General features: G+C 39.0%; 2 protein-coding genes across 2 annotated transcripts in view; one reads left to right on the top strand and one right to left on the bottom strand.

Moving 5' to 3' along the window:
• sla1a (Src like adaptor 1a) overlaps positions 1-1,403 on the bottom strand; it is a 45,739-nt gene extending 44,336 nt beyond the window's left edge. Inside the window, exon 1 of the mRNA XM_039736702.1 lies at positions 1,298-1,403. The gene's annotated coding sequence lies outside the window, so the exon portion shown is untranslated. The remainder of the gene's footprint in view (positions 1-1,297) is intronic.
• Positions 1-18,031, top strand: part of tg (thyroglobulin) — a 337,489-nt gene that overhangs the window by 204,873 nt on the left and 114,585 nt on the right. The gene's annotated exons all lie outside the window — the stretch shown is intronic.

The raw sequence follows: 18,031 nt of genomic DNA, 5'->3' as shown, positions 1-18,031 counted from the left end.
TGGCGCCGGAGAGCGGCCACATGCTGCATGTTGACTAGCACATGCAAGTGAGAATTTCTGTTCACTCTGTATGTATGACAGAAATGACCCTTTGGTAGTAGCCTAGATTCACCTTGGCTGGTGACCCATAGAGTGAACGAGAGTCATATTCGACTGAACGGATAAACAGAAATAGAAAACGGTGGGATCTACAGTGCGTATCACAGTATAGGAGTTGGGCTGTCTCCTCTATGCGACTCTTCAATTCCACCCGGGGGAGTAAATGCTAACATTAATTTTATTTTAATTTTTTTCATTTTTATTACTATTTAATTTAATATTGTTTCTTTGTATCAGTATACTGCTGCTGGATTATGTGAATTTCCCCTTGGGATTAATAAAGTATCTATCTATCTATCTATCTATCTATCTATCTATCTATCTATCTATCTATCTATCTAGTAAGTGGACAGTAAGAGGTGAGTGAAAGAGAGCATATGTGTTTTGAAAAGTGTGGGGCAAAAGGAGTCTGACTATATTTTATTTGTTCAAAAATTTCCAAAGTGGATCGGATTGATTCCATCTGTTAAGGTTTTGGTTAAAGTCTTGCAACCGTTTGCCCTGTCTGACATTAACCCTCTCAGTTTATCCCAGCTTGGGACAAGCCCCAAAGTCAGGATGGTTTGCCTTGCTCTAAAATGTGTTGTTTTTTTATCTTCTCTCAAATTACTGAATGATATCTAATAATCCATCCATCAATGGTCAAACCTGCTTTACCAGGTTACTCTTGTCTTGTGGACTTCAGCAGTGGGCTGAAGACAGTATCCATTAATGGATGGAGGAGATTCACACATGGAGACCTAATGTAGAATGACTTATTAACGTGACATGCACATGCTTGGGACGTGGAAGGAAAACCAGAGTAGCTGGAGAAGAGCCCAACCAGACACAGTGAGAACATGCAAGCCTCTCACAGAATGTAAGAGGGCACAGAATATGAGCCCAGGACTCCAAATCCACTTAATTTAATATTTATTAGACTATATAATTGAATATAACAATCTGTCCATTCTCAGACAAACTTACTGTAGATCAATTAATTTAAATAATTGGATTCTCAGATATTTGTTACTTCTGAAGCGACACTAGCTTTGCACAAAATTTTAATTTTGGTTATCTACGTATATAATCTAATGAACCTTTAGGTGCTACTACATTTTGAGGTGTTGACTCGCACAGCTACAGATATAAAAATAATAAAAATCATGCAATATCATCTATGGAATTTGTTTCTTTTAAGAAAGTTTTATTCACTTACCTTTAGAAGGCAGGCATCTTCTGGCTCTATTCAAAGTGGCAGAGTGAAAAGCAGAGTGCATGGATGTTTTGTGGGTATCAAGAGCTCAGTGACTGGCTTTCCGGGTTGTTAAAAACAGTAAATAGAGCTGATGACCACATGCTTCCTCTGATGAAATGAGGAACATTTTAATACGCACTGAATTGGACTGTGACTTCCTGTTTGCACTGAAAAGTTGGGCACACAGCTCGATTCCTTAGATACAATATTAAACATTAACTCATTTATTTATCATTTGAATTATGATTCCTGGAAGATACTCAGGGACTTTACGCTTTGTAATGTGTTGAGGTAAAAAAATAATAATACAAATAACTGCCATCTTCTTTTTCAATCAACTTGCTTGTTTGAGCTTACAAAATTAGTGCAGGTATTAGATTGATTCTATTTATGTGAAATGCATCATAGAGTAAAATACTGAATTATGAGTGTTTTTAACTTTCTAATGTTGTAAAAGGGCAGGAATTACAAAATAAAAAGCATTAACATTTAGGATATGAACCACCCTAGTCAGCATATTCAGATACACTGTATCTGAAAAGGTGTTTGAGTGCTTTATAGTGCAATTTACTGAGATCCACATCCTTATATTTTTGAGCTGGGCTTGGTCAGGCACACTGCTCTTGTGCATACATTCAATTAATCTATTTGATTTGTGCCTAAACCTGTCAGTTTCAGTTTCGGGTGCAGACCCACAAGGTCATGTTGACCATTCACCCAGAATAGTACATATCGTTGCAGGTCAATTTTCCTACATAAGACTTCACCTCAAGAAATAAAAAAAAAAAGTTTTCACAGAGTCTGAAAGTACATTTTTTAGTTGCTATTTGTTTTAGTGAAGTTTCTGTCATAGTTTATAATACAAGCACTGACTTCATTTTACTTGTAATCAGCTATTTTAGTTTCCTTGTTTCCTGTCTCAGGCCTTTTGTCTCCGTCTCCCCACAACTCTAAGCTGGTTGAAAAGGGTTAGAGAACATGTTTTGTTTAATAAATGAGTCATTATATCATGCATTTCTCTGAAGTAAAACAGCAATTTCCACAGCTTCAAAAAAATAAAACTAGAAGGAAGTGATAGCTGTTGTCAACAGTTATCAGATTTCAGCGTTTTTCTGTCTATTTACACGATGACTTTCACAAGGAAGACAATGACATTGTGCTTTTCAAGGCAAATAAGAGCAAGTGTAAAGAACAAAATACTTCAGACAAAGCATTCAATCATATACAGTGGTGTGAAAAACTATTTGCCCCCTTCCTGATTTCTTATTCTTTTGCATGTTTGTCACACAAAATGTTTCTGATCATCAAACACATTTAACCATTAGTCAAATATAACACAAGTAAACACAAAATGCAGTTTTTAAATGATGGTTTTTATTATTTAGGGAGAAAAAAAAATCCAAACCTACATGGCCCTGTGTGAAAAAGTAATTGCCCCTGAACCTAATAACTGGTTGGGCCACCCTTAGCAGCAATAACTGCAATCAAGCGTTTGCGATAACTTGCAATGAGTCTTTTACAGCACTCTGGAGGAATTTTGGCCCACTCATCTTTGCAGAATTGTTGTAATTCAGCTTTATTTGAGGGTTTTCTAGCATGAACCACCTTTTTAAGGTCATGCCATAGCATCTCAATTGGATTCAGGTCAGGACTTTGACTAGGCCACTCCAAAGTCTTCATTTTGTTTTTCTTCAGCCATTCAGAGGTGGATTTGCTGGTGTGTTTTGGGTCATTGTCCTGTTGCAGCACCCAAGATCGCTTCAGCTTGAGTTGACGAACAGATGGCTGGACATTCTCCTTCAGGATTTTTTGGTAGACAGTAGAATTCATGGTTCCATCTATCACAGCAAGCCTTCCAGGTCCTGAAGCAGGAAAACAACCCCAGACCATCACACTACCACCACCATATTTTACTGTTGGTATGATGTTCTTTTTCTGAAATGCTGTGTTCCTTTTACGCCAGATGTAACGGGACATTTGCCTTCCAAACAGTTCCACTTTTGTCTCATCAGTCCACAAGGTATTTTCCCAAAAGTTTTGGCAATCATTGAGATGTTTCTTAGCAAAATTGAGACGAGCCCTAATGTTCTTTTGCTTAACAGTGGTTTGCGTCTTGGAAATCTGCCATGCAGGCCGTTTTTGCCCAGTCTCTTTCTTATGGTGGAGTCGTGAACACTGACCTTAATTGAGGCAAGTGAGGCCTGCAGTTCTTTAGACGTTGTCCTGGGGTCTTTTGTGACCTCTTGGATGAGTCATCTCTGCGCTCTTGGGGTAATTTTGGTCGGCCGGCCACTCTTGGGAAGGTTCACCACTGTTCCATGTTTTTGCCATTTGTGGATAATGGCTCTCACTGTTGTTCGCTGGAGTCCCAAAGCTTTAGAAATGGCTTTATAACCTTTACCAGACTGATAGATCTCAATTACTTCTGTTCTCATTTGTTCCTGAATTTCTTTGGATCTTGGCATGATGTCTAGCTTTTGAGGTGCTTTTGGTCTACTTCTCTGTGTCAGGCAGCTCCTATTTAAGTGATTTCTTGATTGAAACAGGTGTGGCAGTAATCAGGCCTGGGGGTGGCTACAGAAATTGAACTCAGGTGTGATACACCACAGTTAGGTTATTTTTAACAAGGGGCAATTACTTTTCACACAGGGCCATGTAGGTTTGGATTTTTTTCTCCCTAAATAATAAAAACCATCATTTAAAAACTGCATTTTGTGTTTACTTGTGTTATATTTGACTAATGGTTAAATGTGTTTGATGATCAGAAACATTTTGTGTGACAAACATGCAAAAGAATAAGAAATCAGGAAGCGGGCAAATAGTTTTTCACACCACTGTATTTATAATTGCTCACTTAACAGTCTGAGGTTGCACAATGGAATAATACCTGGTGCTGTTGCTTCAAATCTTCCTTTAATTTCCAGCTTGGTCACCATGAGAATAGAGTTTGCATGTTTTCTCCACGTTCTTGAGGATTTTCTCCTGATAACCAGGTTTCTTCCCACATCATAGACATGTGCCATTACCTTAGCTGCTACCTCTATATGTACATCAGCGTGCCCTCAGTCTAGTGCTAGCTCCTGTTATGTACCCAGTACAGCTAGGAAGGGGTTTTGCTTCTCCTAGTCATAGCCATTTTAATCTTTCCATATGAACATGAGTACAGCACATAGCAATGAGTAGCAGTGATATTTAAGGGCAAACTGAAGAGGATCATCATGCAGAAAGCTAGTTCAAAATTGGTAAATCACACATGCAAATCAACTTCAAAGTTGCTATGTTCATAATGGGTTAAACCAGAAACAAATTCTTTATATTAAATTACACAAGAAAATGCTTTTCGTCCTGTGGGTTTTCTGTTATTAACAAAAACCTATTGTGATATTCAGAAAGATGGCTCAACCTTCAGTAAAATGTTGTGATATCTCACAATGCTTCTCATGTGTGTGCACATGCCTTAGCAGTATGTTGCTTCATAGAAATCCCTGAAAAAGTGTGCACGGCTATTTTTTATATTGTGGTCATCACAATGTAAGTGGTCATGCATATATATCATGGGTCTAGAGGGCAAATGCTCGAAAATGGTGGCACTCATGAAACAAACACACAAAATGTCACCAACTATATAAAAAACAAATCACAAAATGGTGATCAGATGACATTGCCAAAATAACCAAATCTATTAAAAAAAATCAAAAGCAAGTGACATTAACAAGCTTATAACATGGTCTTAGCATTTCATTCCTCCCCATTAAATGTAGCTTAGGTTGATTTGAAATCTATAAATCAATGCACTTTGCATGTGGGGTTGGTTGCTTCCTGATGCAGGGATTGTCACCAGTTCTCTGAAAATGGATTAATCTAAACCAGAAGATGGACAGATGGATTTAATAGTGCACACAAGAAATCAACTCAAACAACAGAGAAACAAACCACAGCAAAAAATTACTAAAATATCTAATAAAACAATGGGAAAGAAGGTCTATCAGGCCTTCAGAAGCATCTCAGTTGTGTTATTAATCAGATACGTATAAGACATTAGCAGAAATTCATGTGTCTTTGGATATCTGAGGTAAGTATGAGGTTACACTGCAGTTACCATATTAATATATTGGACAAAAAATGGACTCACCAATGAAGCTTATGGTAAGCCAATTGACCTTGCAGAGAACACCACCAGTGGCATCAGATTAGTAATGCTGGAGTTGGCACAGTGCAGGAAACCTAATGTATTTCTTCCGTCATTTCAGTAAAATTCTGTGCTTGACATTTGCAAAGACAGTAGTGAGATAAAAGTAATAACCCCCTATAGGGAGATTCAGCACCAACAGCAAAGAGGAAGACATTTACTATGAGAGTAATACAGGACTGTGGCATGGCCAAATCCTGACAGAAAAGATAAAAACTAGATGCTAATGTGATGAGATTGTTTTTTGCCCCTAGAATTACCCCAAGGAAGCCAGAAATTAACAAAATTGTGTTTTTTATGACCTACAAGAAATGGTGTACAAAAAGGAGAACACAAAATGCAAAATAACAAACCTTGCTGCATCCCTGAGCCTATCTGATGAAGAGGCTTACCACCAGCCAACCTCAGTGCTATACCAAACACACTCCTTTTCTCACCTACCACCTTCCTCTCTCTGTCTAAACATTTACCTTTTTTCTTCCCGCCAGTTGAGCATTCATAACAATCTTGTACAAACTCTGCATTCAATGACATCTGGCTCTGAGGTGGCATTACACCTAATTCCAGTATCCCTTACAACTTTTACCCACAATTATTTCTGGGGTAAGAGGCAGCCTTTCATTTGCTACAGCAACACCAGGCTAAAACTCTGTCTCTCAATTATCTCTGGTGTCCATCCATCCCTGAATATTCAGTTGTCCTAAGTAGGGCTGTCATGGTCCCATATGTAGACTGCTTTCCATCTAGAGGCCGGGACATGTTGCCACCTATGGTATTTTTTCTTAGTCTCTCTTTCTCTCTGTGTGTGTCTAGAGGACCAGACATCTTATCTCATAAAAGGCCACTTGCTCTCTAACTTCGTGGGAGGGCTTTGCACGCTTTCACCAAGACTATATCAATGGAGCATTCATGATGATACCCCTACCTGTAGCTCTACTGGGGAACAGAGAAGTGTGTAATACACCCCTACTACTCCTGTACTCCCATACTAGCATGTGTAGGACCTTCCTGCTCTCTCTCATAGAGGTCTAAAGTAGCACATAGCCCTTCCCTGTGCCATTCTGGTGACACCTTTACCATGGTTTTGGCAGTCATGCAGGTCTGTCTGGCAGTAGGTGTCAAACTGTGAAAAGCTGCAGTAAATGGAAAATAAGAGGAGTGCGAAAGAGATCATATGTGTTTGGAAAAATGTTGGGCAGAAGGAGTCTGTTAAGGCCTAGGCAACGGTCAAAAGTCAAAGCGAACTTTATTGTCATCTCAACCATATGCAAGTATACAAATAGACGAAATTGAGAAGCTCAGGATCTACAGTGTAACAACATGAAGTGCAAATAAAAAATTAAAATTAAATTAAAAATAGAATTAAAATTAAACATTAAAATTAAAACACAAACAAGACAAGTCATTGTGCAAAGACAAGACAAAGAAATAGCAGCAATATTGACGTGTAGTAAGCAATATGAACATTGATGCAATGTATGGTATTATGCAATCTAGATACAAATATATAGTCACTAAATATGTAATATAATAAATAACTAATAGATAAAGATAATACAGAAATTATCAGTGTATGATAATAGTTGTGTAAGACATGTGTAAAAAATGTCAGGTCAGAATGTTTCACAGCAGAAGGATATCAAAGAATGTCAGAGTGCATTGTCAAAATACTTAAAGGCCAGTGTGAGATTTTCATTTTTTTTGTACATGCACACTAGTCTTTGCAGGAAAGTGGCTTGGAAGTGTGGAAGATCCCAGGGGGCAGCATGGTGTTAAGGAGTCTGACAGCTTGGGGGTTAAAACTATCCTGCAGCCTGGCAGATCTGGCTTGGATGGCAGAATGGTGAAAAGTCCATGTGAGGGGTGTAAGGGGTCCTGCACAATGCTGCAGGCCTTGTAGACACTGCATTTGTAAAATATGTCCTGTAGTAAAGGGAGAGGCACCCCAAAAATGTTCTCTGCTGTCTTCACTATCCTTTGCAGGTGCTCACAGTCGGATATGTTGCAGTTGCCACACTCTCAATGGTGCCTCTGTAGAACATGGTGAGGATGGAAGGGTGAAGACTTGCTTGCTTCATCTACCTCTGGAAGTATAGTCTCTGCTGGGCTTTCTTGATTAGTGATGAGGTGTTATGCGTCCACGTAAGTTCCTCAGTTATGTGCACACCGAGGAACTTGGTACTCCTAACAGTCTCCACATCCAAAGTGGGATCTGGGCGGATGTGATTTTCTGAAGTCCACAGTTATCTCTTTTATCTTGTCAACATTGAGAGATAGATTGTTGTCTTCACACCATGTGGACAGCCGTTCCACCTCATCTCTGTATGCTGTTTTATCATCCCTGCTTATCAGTCCCAGCACAGTTGTACCAACCTCAAGCTTGATGATGGGGTTGATGTTGTGTGTGGCTGTGCAGTCGTGAGTCAGCAGGGTGAAGAGCAGTGGACTAAGCACTCAGTCCTGTGGTGATCCAGTGCTCAGTGAGATGATACTGGAAGTGTTGCAACCCATCCGAACTGACTGGGGCCTCTCTGTCAAGAAGTCCAGGATTCAATTGCAGAGGGTGGTATTCAGGCCCAACCTGCTCAGTTTTACAACCAGCTTTTGAGGGATGATTGTGTTGAAGGCGGAGCTAAAGTCTATGAATGGCAGACATATGTGTTTGTTTTATCCAGATGTGTCAGGGAGAGGTGAAGGGCAGAGCATATTCATCCTCAGTTGACCTGTTTGAGCGGTTTGCAAACTGAAGAGGGTCAGGGGAGGCAGGGAGATTAGTCTTTATGTGTGACATAACTAACTTTTTGAAGCATTTCATGATGATTGGCGTGAGTGCAACTGGTCGGTAGTCATTCAAGTATGTCACTGATTACTTCTTCGGCACTGGTATGATTGTGGTCGACTTGAAGCATGCTGGACTGACGACTGGCTCAGAAATGTGCTGAAGATGTCTGGGAGGACACCAGCCAGTTGACTGGCGCATTCTTTGAGCACACAGCCAGGTATGTTGTCAGGTCCTGCAGCCTTGCGTGGATTGACTCTGGATTGAGTCCTCCTCACGTCCATTAGAGCACCTGGTCAGTGGAGGGAGGTGATGCTTTTCTCACAGGCTGTTTGTTCTGTGCCTCAAATCATGCAAAGAAGTTGTTCAGCTCATCCGGTAGGGAGGCATCACCATTGCTGCTGTGTGGTTTGGGCTTGTAGTTTGTAGTGGTGTAAGAATGGTGGTAAAGAGATAGTCATAGAAGGTAGGGATCACTTAACGGTCAGAGATTGTGTGATTAGCTGAAATGATGTTAGGTGGAGAAATTCCTTAAGACAAAACTACATCTAGAGTATGGCCAGCAACACTATATGAAGAGAGTGGTTACTGATTTAGTTTAAAAGATTTGTTGAGAGTGCAAGAGCAGCTGAAGGGATGTTTATACAGATGTTATAGTGGCAGAGAATAAGAACATTACTTCTGGAAGTTTAAAGTACAGAAGGAAAAAAGTAGTCATTAGGGTTGACAACTTAAAGGAATGAGAAAAAGAATTGATACCATTTTAAATATTATATTGATAGCCGAGGGAGCAGGACTTCAGAAAGTGTTGTGGAGAAATCTTCAGTAAAAATTAGCAGAGTCTAAGTTAAGAGTTAAAACTTTATTGCATAGAATAGAAAATAATTGCAGAGCACATAAAGCCTGTCTCAGTTCATGAAGTGAAACCAATAGTTTGGGTGCGGTTAGTTTTTATTTCAATTGTAATCATAAAAACATCTGTATTTCGTACATAATTATCGGCATCCACTTTACATGTTATCTTCATAATAATTACCTCGTGCTGTACCTGTTTTCATAACAATTACCTCTCCTTGTAAACGTCTTTCTCGTAATAATAATCGATCTTTTCATAACAATCATTAGGACTCGAAGGTCGTACTTGTCGCCTGGTCCGGAGATGACCAACATGTGATCAAGTTTTACATTCCTCACATTCCCCAATCTTGAGCTAATAAAAATTGGAGGCCTTTTAATTGATCAGTCCTCATCAATAACTTGGAACTGGGATGACCCACATATGAAAAACTGAACTGTTCAATTAATACTTGCTTGTTGCACCAGCATACAGTAAGACTAAAATCATAGGCAGCTGTGCTGGTAAGCACAGCATGCAGCTTTACTGATAAGAGGTAAGCTAATGCAGCTGGAAGCAGACGAGAGGCCTTACATGCTATCTGGAACGTATATATACAGCCAATGTTACAGCCTTAGAGCAAAAGCAGTTGTGTCATCAGCCAGTGACGCACAGCCACATACGATCTGACTTACCAATACAGGGGCTACCCTTCATAATCAATTCTTAAAGCTTCTATATAATTCAACCTAAGTAACACAATACAGCTTGCTTTTCATCTGATCATCTGAAATGTTCATAAGCCTTAATATAGAAATCCATCCATCCATCCATCCATTTTCTAACCCGCTGAATCCGAATACAGGGACACGGGGTAATCCCAGCCAACACAGGGCACAAGGCAGGAACCAATAGAACCCACCGCAGGACACACACAAACACACCCACACACCAAGCACACACTTTAAATGCTAAAATGTTTATTTGTTTAAAGTGTTATGTGCTAGGGTGTCAGTTTACTTAGTTTCCTTTAAGTTTGGGGGCATTGAAGGTTTTTTCAAAAACTTGTTTAAACTCTAGTAAGTCAAAAGGCCCAATGTCCCAAAACAAAAACTTGTCTCTTTAGTTCCCTCAAAAACACAGCGTCCTTAGTCCTTTAAAAATGGCCTCATTAAGCCATATAAAAAGATGTCAAACAACTGCTTTTATTAATCAATAGTTCTAAAACCAATAACAAGGCATATAAACTTAAATGCTAGCTAAATTAAATATGTATGTGCATGCTAATATAAGAGCCCAGCGCTGTTAAGTCATGGCACACAGCTGCAGAGTGGTCTGACAGAGGCCAAGCCACTGCTTACTTTGAGGCACGTGTTCAGGAAAATGTCCCTAACTTTCAACAATCAACTTTTAAGCCCCTATAGTGCTCAAACTAACTACTATCATAATATATGGTATTTTAATCTTATTGCTTAAGGTATTAAAGAGCCATAATACTTCTAAACGCCATTTGAGTGCTTATATGTTATATGCACTAGCCTGAGAGCTTGCGCTTTACTCACACAGGCAAAGGTCTTACACGCAGTTTGTTTGGTCTTCTATCAGCACTTTGCATCCTTAAAACAAAATATGCTGCTTGCTTCCTCAAAGAACATGATGACTTCGGCTCACAGCTTTGATTCACAGAAACTCGAAACAAAGTAAGCGAGAAGGACAAGCAGCCTCTCTAGCAAAATAAATGGTGCCTTTTTAAAGTTGCTCCAGGCCTAGGCTTTACCTGGCTAAAAGCACTACAACTAATAATAAAGCATACTGATCCTTAATCAAAATTCTGAACAAAAGTCTTACATATTGAAGGAGTAAAAATAAGGGAGTTTTGATATTTCTTACTTCGTGCATTCATTCGTTTTTTACATGGTTACTTCTATATGGTACTAAATGATGTGTGCATGAGTTGAGAAACAGAAGTATTCTTTTGCAAATAAAGAATGTGCTTATATTACCTTTTCCATCAGTTTTACACAAGTTTCAAAATGTATTCTTAAAAATGATGTAAATGTCATGCTACATCAAATTACAATTAAGTTAATGGAAACATAGAAAGCATACCTTTGCTGTAATTTACTGTAAAATTAAATTCAAAAACTATATTTCATATCTAACAATCCACATCTTAATAGCTAAGGTGATGAACACTATGCTTGGGCTCACTTTCTTCACAATTATTTGTTATTATCAGTCTGCTGTTTGCCTTTAGGAATGTGACATTAGTCTCATTTTCACCTTTCATCCACACAACCCTGGCGTTTTTTACCCCTGAAAATGGAGACTTTTGAAAAAGCTCTCCAGAGCAGTTATAATTCTGAAACGGCTATCTCAGTGTTTAATGTGGATGGGCGAAAATGCAGATTCAAAATTGCAGACTCTTATCGCACTCTGATTTGTTTGTTGTTATTACGTAATCTGTTGGCGAATGGATCCCACTCATTACAACATCTCATTCCCTCATCATCCATCATGGACGAAAACCGTATTCCAACACAGCAGACACAGAAGAGTTATTTTGATTTGCTTACCTGTATGCGTCTAAATAGCATTTTGTATGGTTTGAATGCTGCATACATGCATGGAAGGCAAAGAATTTACTGGTCACTACAGCTTTGCGATAAATCCTGTGGCCAGTGATGTGACAACCCCTTCAAGAATTTTTCCACTGTGCACATGCTCATTGTAGGCAAACTTCTATGTCATATGTGTTTTCCTTCATTTTAATGTCGTCAGCGTTGCTTTCATAAATTATGAGAAAAGGTTAGTGTGGACAGATACCGCTTTCATTTAAAAATGCCATTTTGTGGTGGAGTGTGGATGTAGCCTTAGAGTAGAACATTAATACAGATGTTAGCACTGCTTCTTCAATAGTCCAGAGTTTTCATCTCGAGTTGTGTTCTCAGTTGTTGCCAATGTGGACTTTGCACATTCTTCCAGTGTCTGTATGGGTTTTTTTGCACAAAGGTGTGCAGGTTGGGTTAACTGGTCACTTGGAGTTGTTCCCATGCTTGGGGTGAGTATGGGAGTGTATGACTTGGCCCTGCCATGTAATGCCGCTCTGTTCAGGGCTGTTTCCTGCTTTACACTCAATGCTCTCTTCTACTCTAAACTGGATTACGTGGGATTGAAAAACTCCTGTGGTATTATTTTGTAGTCCTGTTGATAAATTAATTATTCCATTTCAGTCATTATGTATTCTATGTGGTGTACTAAAACACAGAATATCTTAATGTGTAATTAATTATTGTAGAGTAATTAAATGGCCTGTCCTATTCTGGTTTCTGCCTTGTGCTCAGTGGTGCTGGGATAGTCCCTATGTCTCCTGAATAAGATGGTCTGAGAATGTTCGGATTTGTTATTTTACTTTTTACAGTTTGTGGTATTTGGCCGGCTTGTCATCCCGGCCAATACCCCCAGGCCGCCGGATGGAGCCCTCCCTGCAGTATGGAGGTGCCCGGAAGACCAGCAGGGAGTCATGGACTTTGTAGTTTTTATCCTCAGCTCTGCTGTGTACCACAGGGGCCGCAAGAGGGAGCTGCAGGGAGGACCGAAGACTTATTTGTGCCCTATAACTCGGAAGTGCATCAAAGGAAGAGCGACGTGCTTCCGAGGTGAAGAAGAAGGACTTATACCTGACCCGGAAGTAAAATTGAATCACATGGACTGGGGATTGGGAACACTTCCGGGTCAGGGAGAATAAAAGGACTTTGGGAGCTCCCAGACGGCGAGCTGAGCTGGGTGGAAGGGTGGCAACGCGTCTGGGAGTTGGAGGATTGTTTATTGTATTTATTATTGTTGATTTATGAGTATAGTGGAGGAGAGGGTGCTTTATGCACTGTGGCGATTTAATAAAGTCATCGTGTGGACTTTTACCTGGTGTCTGGAGTAGTGGACAGGGGTTCAAGGGAGCAAGAAAGCCCTAATCTGTCACAAGTTCTATATTTTGTTTTTTTTTCCTCTTAGTTTCTCTCTTTACCTGGTACACTTTAAAAAAAGACATTCAATATGTCATCCAACGTTATGTTTGAACAGTGTTACCTTTGGCATGTCTCATCCAGTTGCATTTTCATATCTCTTGCACCAAATGACTTGTAGTGCTTTTAATATGCCAGGGTTACACACAAGAACATATACAATACCAGTGTGGAAGTTCCAACTAATGTTTAGGCCAGCAGCAGCAGCAGGGTGGTTTTTGGATTTTGGTAGGACACCCACATAAAACACAGGCATCCCAAATGAAAGCGGAACTGGGCAACTGACTGCTGCCCTGAATCTGCACACTTTTATGTAAAGTATTTACGTCTCAAATGAATGCTGTCTTCATAGTTTAAATTAAAAAAAGCTCAAATATAATCTAAAAAGTCATGTTTTAGACAACCTGTTATTTAGAACAGACAACCATTAAACTGTAGCAAGTGTTTTGCAGGATAACACAGCTGTTCTCTCCAATAGTTTTACAAATGATATCTGGTTGAGCTTCTGTGGTTACCCATCTAAATGTTACTCTCAACCTTGTGGCCTTAACTGCCTTTTCTGTTATTTTTAGATGTTAGTATTAGTTTTCATGTTAGTGGTAACATTGTGTATTGTACATATCAGTTGGCTCAAGTTATATTTCATTAGGAATAATTATATTTTTATAACAATGTATGTGCTTATCACTATGTTTTTGTTATTTTGTGGTAACTTTGAACATTTATTTTTTGACATGATGTTATCTCCACTTTTGCCCAGGAGTCAAAATTATATTTTTGTATTAGTATCTCAGAGTTCAAATGCATTAAGACACCCGTGCAGTTGATCACGGGCGATGCATGGTAGAGGGCAGGGCTGCTTGGCTGTCTTTATATCTGGAATGTGGCTTGCATTCTAAAAATAAATTTCCGTCAAAGAAATTACGTTTCTGTGGTTGAGCATAGAGCAAGCACTTCACTTTTTCAAAATAAGTGTGTTTTAATAGTATAAAAGCAACTTGTACATCAGTTTTAATTGAAGTCAGTGTGTTTTTGTTGACATTAAAGGAAACCATGTGTCAAGTTAATAATAGCTAATGTGGGATGCTGATGTTTAAATGAGCAATGAATTAGCATTTACAAGTTTATATTAAGTGAACATTTGAGTTCAGTAAAACAGAACTCTCTCAGAATCTCTGATATTGTCTTACTTCTCCAAACAAGCCTTTGAGCATTGCAAACACTCTCCTAAAAGCAGTATTAGATGAAGATCCCTAACTTTCAAAAATTGTTAGAACAGTTTTTTTTATATCTTTATTCTGCTCCATTAGGGAGGAACGGAAACATCAGAATAGACAAATTTTCAAAACCGTTGTCATGGGAAACCACAAATTCTATGGTAGCCTCATGTTGAACATGAGACAGTGGACATCAGTACATTTTCAATTCTCCAATCTGCAAAATGATGAATAAACATAATTTGTGCCAAAACAACTATGTGCCAGTCTTAGGCTTTAATTGTGAAATAAGCCTTGAGCAATGTTTTCAACATCAAATATTAAGCAATACAGTATTTCAAATGTAAGATAAAAGAGATGCCACAGTTCTCTGTATCATTAAGAGTCTAATTTCATAGAATTTACTGTCATTTTATATATTTCTATGAATTCAGGTGCTATTACCAAAAAATGTAACTAAACTATAATTTAAAAGCTGAAGAGTCAATTGAGCTGGCACAGTGGTTAATACTATTGTCTTACAGCTCCACTGTCCTCCGTTTGAATCTTGGCTGAAATTTGGCATGCGACCACAGTTCTTGCTATCTGTAATATTACAGGTGTCTGACTTTTCTGCATATGAAATGTATATTATGTACAGTACCGTTCAAACATCTAGACACATTCAGAAATGTTCATGTCTTTCATGAGAAATGGATATCTTATTTGTATCAAAATACCATTCAATTGATTTAAAATGCAACCAATACCTTACTAATATTTCTAATGACTATTACTGGTTGGAATGACTGATTTTTAATTTATTATTCACATATGACAGCAAGATCCCATTTTCAGCAGCCTTTCCTTCAGTGTCCTACTGTTCAATTCCCTTCCCTTATCCTTAATTAGTCATTTTAAATGCTAACTGATTATTGGTGAGACCTTTGTAATTAGATTAGCCCCTCTGAAACCTCTTATTCTGTTCACTTGGGGTACAAAGTCCTGGCATTCCTAAAGTTCAATTCTGGGTTCAAAAATGGCCAAAGTAAAACAACAATCTCAAGAAGCATGTCTATTTCATGTGACAGATTGCTAAGAAACTGAAGATTTCATACAAAGGTGTCTTGAGAGAAGTTGGCAAATTGGATCTAACCAGGATAGAAAAAAAGGGCAAGGTCCAGATGGGCAACTGCATAAGAGTATACACACATCAGAATGTGGAGTGTGAAAAAACAAACATCTTACAGGTCCTCAGTTGGCATCTTCCTTAAAGACACGCTATGGTCAGAAGGCACAATAACTGTCTTGAAAACCAAGGATTTTTAGGGCATCAAGTGGATCGACCCTTTTATTCATCGCCAGATGCATTGAAAGAAATGAAAAAAGAAAACAAAATGTGCAATTTATCAATTTTCCCCGATCTGGGGCTTCATCCTGTGATTTCTCTGGCCTCTAATCTGGCCTCTTTTCCTGGGGCACCCAGCTTTTATGCTGGTTGGACAGAAAGGGGTGGAAGTAGGTGTCTTCACTAGGTGGCTTCTCAGCACTGTGAGAGAAGAAGACAAAGTTAGCAGTAGCCCCCCTCTTGTCTCAGCAGGCTATTGCATACCTTAACTGAGCCTGCAAAGGAGGCCTTCAACAAACATGCATAACAATGCCAAATACCAAAGTTATCCACAACAGAGAGAAGATTACTCCAGGATGCTGACCATAATACATTTTTATATCATCTGCCATCCCATGTCTATGTTTATTTGCCCATTTTAATCTAGACTTTTTATTTGTCAGATTCAGATATGGCTTTTCCTTTGAAACTGTGCCTCTTATGCTTGCTGGCTAGAGTCATCTTTTTTTCTGTTACAGGTGGCACTTGTATTTGGAGTGTATTTAAGGAAGAAGCTAACTGAGGAATAGTAAGGTGTTTGTTTCTCGCACTGCCAGCTCTGATGTCCTTATCCTCTTACCCTTTTGTCTATCTGGGCCTTTCCCTTCCTTGTCTCTCCTGATTAGATCAAGTTTGTCCTCTTCTCTCAAGAGAGTAATAGACACCTTTGTATGGAATTCTCTGCTTCTTGGCAATCTGTCACATATATTCATCTTCATTCTACCAGAAAGAGAGAGCTGTTTCATTTTAGCCATTTTTGAACCTAGAACTGAACTTTAGGAATGCCAGTACCTTATAACCCAGAACAGTATGTTGCAGCTGTGCTAAAACAATGACAAAGGTTTCTTTAATAAACAAACAGCAATTAATATAGTATATATATATTGTAGCAGTAGGGGGCGCTAGTGCTCCCTTGAACCCTCAGGTACCACGCCAGACACCAGGTAAAAGTGCTACAATTCTTTGTTTTATTATAAGAATTACGTGCACCAAGCACCCTCCACTCCACACTATTCATTAACCAATACAATAATAATAATCACAATACCAATCCTCCGACTCCCAGACGCGTTGCCCTCCTACCTTCCAGCTCAGCTCATTGTCTGGGAGTTCCCATGGTCCTTTTATACTCCCTGACCCGGAGGTGTTCCTGCCCAACAGTCCACAAGTCCTTATTCCTTCCGGGTCAGGGTAAATAGTCCTTATCTTCACCCCGGAAGCACATCATCCCTTCCGCTCATGTGACTTGGAAGTACTTCCAGGGTATAGGGCAAAAAGAAGTCTTTGGTCCTCCCTGCAGCTCCCTCTTGCAGCCCCTGTGGCATCCAGCAGGGCTGAGGATAAAAACTACAAAGTCCATGACTCCCTGCTGGTCTTCGGGGCACCTCCATACTGCAGGGAGGGCTCCATCTGGCGGCTTGGGGGACTTGGCCGGGATAAACTGCCGGGCACAGTCCACTATATATATATATATATATATATACACACTAAACATTTGTGGTTGCATGGTCATCAGAAATCTACCTAAACTATACATAATTCAGTATTTGTTAATGACTTCCCTTCTTGTTGAAATAATTTTCAGTGCAAATAAGAGCTGTGTCACCAAATACTGTCTTGTTATAGACTACCTGACTAAAAATACATTTTAAATATTTTTATAAGAGCAAAACTCAAAAGGAGGAATGCTTACAGAGAAAAAAGCTTCAGCTATCCCTTACAAATAATAAAGGAAGCTGTGCTTTCTGTGTGATGTTCATCCAGTGTCTGTGTGGGTTTTTCCTCCAAATACTCCAAGTGGTTATTTGACCGTACTAAATTAACCCTGTGTGTGTGTGTACACATGACTAAGCTGCTCTGTGGACTGACCTGCCATCTAAGATTGTATCCTAGTTTGTGCCCATTGCTGACAACAGAGTCCAGCCTCATGCTACAGTGAACTGGAATAATAAAAATGGAAGGATTAATGAATTATTAAAGTAGTCATGGTACATATGTAATGTAAACCTTGTCTATTTTATACATTAAAAAAGAATGAGAAACATCCTATTTATTTAATGAATGCTATTGTTTTTACACGTTAACAAAATATTTAGTTCATATTAAATAATTATACATAAATTTGCATTAAAGAAATATTACACTAAAGCAAAATGTAACTATTTCCTAAAGCTGTGTATTGACAGAGCAGTAATAAAACTGAGTATTGCATAGGATTGGATTCTTCTTTTAATTAGCCCTAAATCCCAAATAAATAATGGACAACGCTTTAGTTTAGGTACGAAAA

Source organism: Polypterus senegalus, chromosome 15 (assembly GCF_016835505.1).
Source record: "Polypterus senegalus isolate Bchr_013 chromosome 15, ASM1683550v1, whole genome shotgun sequence".
Lineage (NCBI taxonomy): Eukaryota > Metazoa > Chordata > Cladistia > Polypteriformes > Polypteridae > Polypterus > Polypterus senegalus.
Note: the sequence above shows the minus strand (reverse complement) of the source record. Positions and strands in the feature narration are given on the sequence as shown.